Below are 9262 nucleotides of genomic sequence, written 5' to 3'. Positions count from 1 at the left end.
AGGCTTGGGCTAGATGTAATTGGTTTCAAAGACAGGGTTTAATGCTTTTTAATGCTAGTTAAGTGAGTGGGTTGAGATGCTAGTGTCGAAATGTCTTGAGGAGGGAAAGAATTCTGGATTTCCTGTTATTTGTCTTGCTTCACAGAATCCCATTTTTTAGTGAACAGATGGAATATTTTTGGTTTGTTGAACATTTTGTCATTACTATTCAGCACCAGCTAACCTGCCAAATGCTCTTGAAAAATACACAGTTATTGCAGTCTCTGGTCCTCCATTTTACAAGAGTAACTTTGCTCCTTGGTTTCCATGAATAAAAAGAACTTTATTTTTCTTTTTTATTTTTTTTTCTTCCCTGACTTAAGATCCAAAGACTATTCTCTATTGATCTAAGTGGCAAAAATGCATCCAAAGTAAGATAGATGTTATTCTGCCAGAACAGGAAAACTCTTGGATGAAACCAGTAGTGACTGGAATTTCTGTACAGGGAAATCTACCCTATTTGCCAGCAGTGACCAACAGCCAAGGATAACTGTGATTTTTTTTTTTTTCCACTTGGAGGTGGGTGGTGGTTTCTATTAGCTTTTAAATGCAAAAATACAAGGAGGTTTGGGTCAGGGCCTCTGCTTGGTCTAACATACCTCTGCAAACACACTTGTTTGCTTTCTATCCTGTTGAACCCATTACCTTGTGCTGGGCTGAGGCATGATTTCTATGGGGCAGAATTGCTTCCTGTAGAAAAGCAGGCTGTCAGGACATAAAAGCAATCAGGACATAAAAGATGGACCTCATATGGCTGACTTTGGTAGGACATTCCCCTGCTGAATAACCATGGTGGTTAAAACCTGTTTTCTTTGCAATTTGAGTTTGTCTGGCTTAATTTTCTGTTGCCAGGCTTTTTCTTTTTTTTTCATTAATTATTATTATCACATTCTTTTCCAATTCCTCTCTTTTATATTGCCTCCTTTTCAGAAATCTTTAAACTGTAAAATCCAATTCTGAACACAGATTTCAGCACCCTACATTCAGATACAAAACCCACGCTGATTTTTATTCCCTGCTCCTTGGTGAAAAGGGATAATGCCTCTCTCATGCATTTGAGTAGGATTTATATTGCAATATTGCCATCATTGCTTTTTAGAAAATCTGACTACAGTTTGCTGATAACCTCTAGTTCATCTCTCAGACTGAAATGACAGCAACAGAAAAGACCATGTTATATTTTTTCCTGCATTGTGACCCATACAGTGGTTGCCCATGTGTTTGTTACCTCTGCTTCTGTACTGAATCTGCCTGAATTTGAGACCATGAAGCCAGCAGAGAGTTGCAGAGTGGCTGTCAGTTTGTTTTGCATCTGTCACCTCTGATATCCCTGAAAAAGAAAAGAACATGGGCATGGCAATAAAACAAAGCAAAGACAAACAATATTTTCATAAATTATGTGCATGTTTCCACTGGAGAAGTTTTGGTCTAGTTAACAGCAGAGGAAGTCAGTGAAAATTTTATTTCTACCCCTGGCGCTGTGCAGAGTCAGGAATACTTTGCAACTCTACAGCACTTTACAAGAAGAATTTCTGTACAATATGCCCCACTCCTTTTCCTGATTTCCAGTTAGAAAACACTCTTATGGGTCTTAGGCTGTAAATGAAAGAAAAATCTCAAGAGGCATGTTGGAGAGAGTAGGATGCTGCCTTGTTTTGTTTTGTTTTGTTTTGACTACAAGGAGAAGCTAGCTGAGGAAGGAATATTATATATACCCTCCCCTATCATCATGGTAATACATCATGTCTGACACTGGATATTAAGAGTCTTAGAGATGACTTCTCCATGCTTCAGGAAGGACAAAGAGAAGAATTTGCCTTGAGGGATTTTGATACAATGACAATTAGTTGCAGAAAAAAAAATTATAAAATACCAGATTATAAAGGGACCTCCAGGACTATCTGGTACAACATCAGAACTTTTAAACTGGTAAATTCAGTTAACATTTTTCACTTTTCTCAGTCATTAGGATCCAAGATAAACACTCTGACAAACTCTTATGCACTGCTCCCCAAGGAAAAAAGATGACACTACAATTTAAGTAATCAATGTCTGATTTGTGAATTCTGATTCAGTGAATTTCTGTATCTGCTTTATCATGAGTACTCATAACATTCCTGCATAACTGAGATCCAGTATATGTTGGCAGACCCATACTGAATATTCTGTGACCAGGAGTAGCAGAAGATTGCTAAACACTCACACAGGGAGGAGCATTTAGGGATCGTGGTGTTCCTCACTAGCAAAAGGCAAGTTTGTCAGTGGGGATTGGAATTCCAAGGTCAGAAACACCAAGGAAAAAAATCATTAAATGCCAAGAGAAAGGACACACAGGGAAAGATAATTTCAGGAAAGAAAATGAAAAAAGAGGATCTGCTTTTGTGGAAGAGACAATTTGTGACTTTTGAACCAGCCGAGGTGAATGTAAAACCACTGAGATCTGTTTAAACTGGAAAAAAATATTCACGAGGACAGTGTTAATATACGCCCTAAAGCTGACATAACCTTGAAAAATCTACAGATGGTGAGAAAGCTGAGCAAGATAAATGCTCTCTCCTCTCTTGTTGCTGAACATTACATATTTGTTCTCTTTTCTGCCCAGATTCAGGGACTGCAACATTTAAAATCTCACTAAATGCGGGTGTGCGTCTCAAGCAGCACACGAAAGAGAAGGACACGAGCCTTGAAATGATCAAAAAAATGAGAAGCTTTGGGAAAGAGTAGTAGAGATAAAACCTAAGAGGAAGCTGAGGAAAAACAATAAAGTGACTCTGCAGGAGTAGAGTGACAATTTACTCAGGAAGTTTAAGACACGTGGACTTTGGTGCGTGTAAGCCCACCATGTGCCAGGAAGCCAAGCTACCCCTGGGTGTTTCATCCTGACGGGTAAGCCACTGAAAATCTGCAGTACCAGATTTTTTTCAATGCATTTAGCTTCTTTCATCAATTTTCTGAATTTTCTTAGAAATCCTGATAGCCCAGTGCTCCCTCAGTGAATAAATAAAAACCTTCTGAGCACTTTCAGGTATTTATTCAAGTATTTGTTTTGGAGCTGGAGTCTACTCTTTTGCATTTCAGCATAGAAAGTACCAAGTGATTTTATATGAAATGATGTGGTCAATAAATTTTAAGGACAGAAGAGCCATTACTGTAAGCCTATCTACTGCAGAGCAGAGACACAAAGAATTCATCCAGTAATTCAGAATTCAAAAATACATCTGAACACATCTTAGTTAGTCTCCTGTCCCATAAATCAAGAACTTTAAATTTTAGCTTGTCTTAATCTGATTAATGCTCAGACAAAAGCTGTCTAAGTTACTTAATTAAATACTTAACCAGTCAAAAACATGATTTCAACTTTTTTTTTTTTTTAATGCAGGAGAATTCCCAGTTTTCTATGCACAGAATAGAAAAAAGTTTGGGGTTTTCTTATGAAAAAATTTTTATTTTCATATTTCAGTTAATACTAGCTTTTTATTTTAAATAGTAAATAGATATAATTACATTACTCTAAATAACTGGAAAAAATATTTTCTTCAACCTAGACTGGTTTGGGAAGATTTCAGTTAAAAAAATAAAATTTGTATATTCTAATTTAGGTCAAACCCATTTTTCAGAGACTAGAATCCTCATAAGAAGGAATACTACCAACAATTTTTGAACTAGATCCAGTTAGACAAGATTTGTGCTTTTAAATTCATATTCCTGCCTCTGAAATTCTATTTTAAATAAGCACTTATGCAGTATTTATAGCATAAAAGCACTATGTGTTTTTTGTGTTTCTTATTATTGCCATTGCTATGACATCGATTGCAGCTGCATTAATGAAATATTTTCTGAGCCCAAATTTAATCTCACTTTTACCACTGTAAGTACACTGACAAGAGATAAGAATTAATGAATCAGTATGCTCATAGACAACACTGATTATGAGAGGCACTATTCTTGGCCTCAGACAAAAAGAATTAATGTGTGTTTTGTTATGAAGATCGTATTCCACAGATAGATGAATGCCTCGCTGGAAGTTCAGTCTGGCGATGTGAGACAATAGTCCCAAGGACCAAATGGATTTCATTGCTTCTTTTGTAGAGCCATGGAGCAGAGGCTTCCTGAAAACAAGAAAGAAAATCAGTAGAGAATGTTGGGACATCGTGATGCCATTACCAGCCATTGCTTTGGAAAGAACCTGTCAGAAACACCAACATATTCCAGCTGGAACCCAGAGGACAGGAAAGCCACAAGCCTGCCTGAATTCCCACTGACTCACAGTCACAGAAGTTCAGAAAACTAAGGTGAATTATAGTTATTTCTAAATTATTTTAATGGAGTCATTTATTTTTATAATCACTAATATAAATTATTAGGCAGAATATGTGAGAGGAGATTTACTCTATTTTCTCTTTTACTGAATTAATTATCAATGTCTTTCACCTGCATTGCTTTATATGTGTTAACTTGTGTATCTGGGTAGTAGTTATGGTATAACTATAAATGCATCAATGTACAACAAAGTTCTTACAAACACATTTCTACAACTGTATTTAGCTGGCACTTGAAAACTACTGTTTTCTTGGAGGAGGAGGAAAGATAAAACTGTATAAATTTCACTGTTACAAATAAGGCAGTGTAAGATGGGTCTTTTTCAGGAAGTATAAATCAAAAGCAAGAAAAAAATCACTTAAAATGTAAGTGACATTTATGTTAATCTTATCCTCTTTGGTCCAGTTTGACAGACTGCTGCTGTCCTATTAAATCAACTTTAACTCCCATTTATGGGCAGGAAGAAGAAAACTCTGCCTGAGACCTTATGTTGCTACTGAAACCAGATTTCTGTTTCTTTCAAGACAAGAAAATGCAAATACCAAGATGGAGGAAAGTGAATAAAATTTTGACTTCTGCCTCTCGTTGCATCTTTTCCTCATCAGCCACTGCTAGAGAAACGAGTTCAACCCAATAACCTGACTGGCAGTCCAATCCGGCCACGAGTGCCAGTTCAGCTTGTGTGGCTGGTCTGCACCAGCAGTGCCACTGACAGACACAAGCCAGTGACAGCTGACTGAGCAAGCAGATTGGAAGGTAAAAGCACATAAAAAAACCCCAACAAAAACCAAACCAAAACACCCGAAACATATAACACCTGGGAGCTGAAAAAAACTGAAAAAGCTAAAACACACCACCACCACCAAAAAAAAAAATAAAGACAGGAGAAAAGCAAAGACCATGGCTGTTATCAGGAGGCAGCCAGGGAGGAAAGGAAATCTCTTTTTCCAACTTCCCTCTCTCTGTCATTGCTGACTTCAAAGTATGGGGGGATCAGAATAAATTGGCAGCCAGAAAGCAAAGGGGCAACAGCAGGTGTGATGTGAGGGTCTGCTTCTAGGTCTCACCCATCGTTTCACTTAATCATATGCTTAAATTTAGTGATTAATTAATCATAAAATGGTTCGGGTTGGAAGGGACGTTAAAGATCATTTCATTCCAACTGCCTGCCGTGGGCAGGGACACCTTCCGCTAGAACAGGTTGCTCAGAGCCCCATCCAACCTGGCCTTAAATCAGGCCTGGAAATTGTATCTAAAAGCAATGGTGTTTGCCTCTATGGAAAATTATCCATGCAGTTTTCTCTGCTCTACTTTTTTATATAGCTTTTGAAAATCTAAAGCCACCCAAATGATGAAAGACCACCATTTCCCTTGACTTTCAGAAGTTACTCAAGGGCCTCTGCCAGTCCCTATGACAATCAAGAAAATGGCTTTTCAGCAGTGGACGTGGCCTGTTTGTTGCCCTACAGTCTTTTTTTCCCAGAGGAAGATGCTTTAAGCCTGCTCTCCTGCTAAGTCTGTGTCTCTAACACTGCAGGATGTGCCAACCGTGGTTTTAAACTCATTGCTGTCAAGAGGAACACAACCTTTGACAGGAAGCAAGCAGCCAATCAAACGTTAAATACATACTGTGTCATTACTAGCAATAATACAGTGTTTTTGACTCCTCTGAGACAATACCCGGCGAAGGGCCGGCAGACAGAGATCATCTACGGACCAGCTAATTCTTGTTCTGCTGTTCACCTCCCTATTTCAGGGAAGACACACTTTCTCCTGCCATAGGTTGTCTAAGGGCAGCATGCCATGCCCAGGCAGCTGCCTCCAGCACTGTCCCCAGACGTCCCCAGCTCTCCAGGGCCAACTGGAAACACCAGCCTGTGAACAGCCTGTATCCCCACTGCAACAACAGCCAGCAGCACAAGGGGTTTTGTTTCATTCTCGTGGGACCCCAGTGCCAGCCCAAAGAGCCAAGGTTCTGTACATGGCCCCTGTAACGGTAACAAAGCTTCCTAGTGCCAACACCAAGAGCCTTTTGGTCTGCTGGGGAGACCTTTCTTGGGGTGAAATGGAGGGAGTTCTGCTCCCATGCCTATTACTGAATTCTCCACAAAAACTGCAGGCAAGGATGCCAATTAATGCTAATTGGGATTTTTTTTTTTATATGTGGACACGTGTCCATTAGGAACTCGATTGATAGTCTGAGACAAGTGACTCATTTTGTCATTGCCATAAAGTAACCATTGTACCATTTGGGGTTCTTGAAAACGAAAACACAGCAAGTCTCACCTGCTCCCATTAAAGCCAAAGAATTTTGCTACTAATTTAAGAGAGAATTTTGTCCTTGGATTCTGAGCACTTTACCTAGGTGTAAGTATCACATTGCTTTGTGGTGCTTTTATCCAAGAAGAACACCTTGCTGGATAAATAATATAGTCAGACATATTGCTACTGATCTTAGCAACACCTTGTGCTTTCTTTGTAAATGCTCTTGGAGTTTTGTTTTTTTTTTTTGATGCACAGTTTAAGAAGAACCAGTTTGAGCTTTATGTCAGTACTGAAGCTGGCTTCCAGTTTCTTTTAATATTTTCCTAAACTCTTCCCAAACACCTGTCATTGATTCATCACAAGCTGAAGACTAAAGGAGTATATAGGCTTCTCTGGTGGGAAACCACATAGTTTGGTCACAGGAGGAAACTGACAGCTCCATTATGGGCTTGTCAGAAATCAGCTACATTTTAAAGAAGACAGCAGGCCCTGGGTCTTCTGCTCAGCACGAGACAGGGAAGGAACAAACGCAGAACAAAGGTGAGGGACCCCAAATGCAATTTTCAGCTGCTCACCCAGAGAAGCAGGTAGCCTGCCTAAGGCATCATTCTTACACAGCTCTCTCAGCAGGGAAACTGGTTCAGAAAATTCTGATCATTTGGCATTTCTTTCCCTGACCCATGGTCCTAATGTGTGCCTCATATGCAAAGGCAAGATCAGAGATGACAGATCAGTTTTGCTCTCAGATACAGTCAGGTAGATGAATAAATTCAGCTCAGTGAGTTTTGGCATTTAGGAGCAACAGCTGGAAAATTCCTTTTAGCACTTCCTTGACATAAATCAGTTGATAACAGGAGGGTTTTCTTTCAGGGCAATCAGCTGCACTAGTGTCTCTGATCAGGCCCCAGCTCTCCTCAGTGTGGAGCACAGACCCTAGCCTGCTTGAGAAAACTATGGCGACAAATCTGGCCCTTGAGTTTTCTTATACATTTTGGTCAGAAAAAGGGAGGCAAGGCTTTGGAAAAAAACCCCAAAGCTTCTGCTTCTATAACTGCCTTTTTGTCAACAACTTGATTTTGACTGAAGTATAATACTATGCACAGAAATCTAAGAAGTATTATTTGATTCTTGCTTAATACCATGCCATGAAGAAAGGCTGAAATCTCATAAGAAAAGCCACAGAGTTTGGTGGACACAACACAAAGCCAAGAATGCTGTCAACAGCTTCCACTGGAATTTAGAAAAATCCCAGAATCCAGGGCTAGTTTTTCCTTCCTGCCTTGATATCCCCCTTCAACAGAAAGGCTGCTAGTAGAAGACAAACTATCTGCTGAATTCCCATAGGCATTCAGGCATGGGATGGTATAGTAGCATTTCTCCACACTTTGCCTTGCCTAATCCTGTCTGGATTCAAGTTTACCAAGCCCTGGTGTCAATGGCTTTATGTTAGGGAAGATATGTGTTATCTCAATATTCCTCTTGGGAGCCTGCTGATCATGAAATCATTCAGTGATTCAAAGGCTGTGAACTCAGTGATCTAAAATAATAAATGTCTGAAAAAAATAACCCCCAAATTATTAAGTTTACATCCTTGTACAGTAGTGCCCCTCTAACAGAGCATTGCTTTGCTGGGTGTGGAGGAAGAAACATGTTGAGTGCTCAGCAGATTGCTCACAGATGAGGTTACCAAAACAGGCATTTTTCTTTCTCTGATGCATTAGAAAATCCCACCCATTTTTTTCTTACTATCAGGTCAGTGACTGTGCAACATCTATTATAGTGTACTGACAATGAACTTGAGAAACAATGCTGAATGAACAATTCTTGGAAGATCTCAGAATAGACATTCCTTACCTTTTACACTGGAACAAGCTCTTTGATCTGTTGTTGCTAACACTGTACTGTTCTTCTTAATTATGCAGTACGTAATCTTGCCAAAATGGTCTTTTATTTCCTATAAGTGATTCATGCACACATTTATTGCACATGTAAGGATGCAGCACTTAAAGGTTGCTTGCTTCCTAAAATAGATGCTTTCCTATCCTGGCTGGGTCATGGTGCCTCCCAAAATAGCATCTCCTTTGGCCTGGGCAGAGCTCACAGCTGCTGTGGGCAGGCTGATGGGGCAGTAACCCCAACCCCAAACGCTCACCATCAGCCCCTTGGGGACAATAGCGCCACCAGCCAGCAGAAAGAGGGGCTTGTTGCCAGGTGATACCTGTGGAAACACCAGCCTAAAGTAGGTGAGGTGATCCTCAGCTTTGCCTAAGTTTCAGAGAAATGCTCAGCTGGTCCAGGACAGATGCACAATTGCTGATATTTCCCACTCACAAATAAAAGCCTGCTGTGTTGGGTGTGTGTTCAATCACGGACTGGAAGTAGCTGTATTTATACTAGAAGAAATCAGAATTTTCCTCTGTTTTTTTAATGAATAAGGGGAGTAAGTAGTAAGTGAAAAGTACATTGTGTTTCTGTCTCCCAGAGAGGACAGGCAGTTACAGGGAGAGCAGGGCTCTGCTGGGTGCCCATGAGGATGGATGCCCCATGAGGAGAGCAGCCTGTTGCACGCAGTGATGAAGAAACCCCATCCTCACAGTAAAATTTTTAGTAACCGGAGGGGCTCAAGATAAATTAAACC

At 40.0% G+C, this 9262-nt stretch overlaps 1 long non-coding RNA gene across 1 annotated transcript; it reads left to right on the top strand.

The window, feature by feature from the left end:
• Window positions 1–2541: 2541 nt before the first annotated feature.
• Window positions 2542–4937, top strand: LOC125326275. The gene is made up of 3 exons (XR_007203726.1): window positions 2542–2925; window positions 4129–4331; window positions 4765–4937. It is a non-coding gene; the product is annotated as an uncharacterized LOC125326275 (long non-coding RNA).
• Window positions 4938–9262: the final 4325 nt, after the last annotated feature.

Source organism: Corvus hawaiiensis, chromosome 5 (assembly GCF_020740725.1).
Source record: "Corvus hawaiiensis isolate bCorHaw1 chromosome 5, bCorHaw1.pri.cur, whole genome shotgun sequence".
Lineage (NCBI taxonomy): Eukaryota > Metazoa > Chordata > Aves > Passeriformes > Corvidae > Corvus > Corvus hawaiiensis.
The sequence above is the reverse complement of the archived record's forward strand: the minus strand, read 5'-3'. Positions and strand labels throughout refer to the sequence as shown.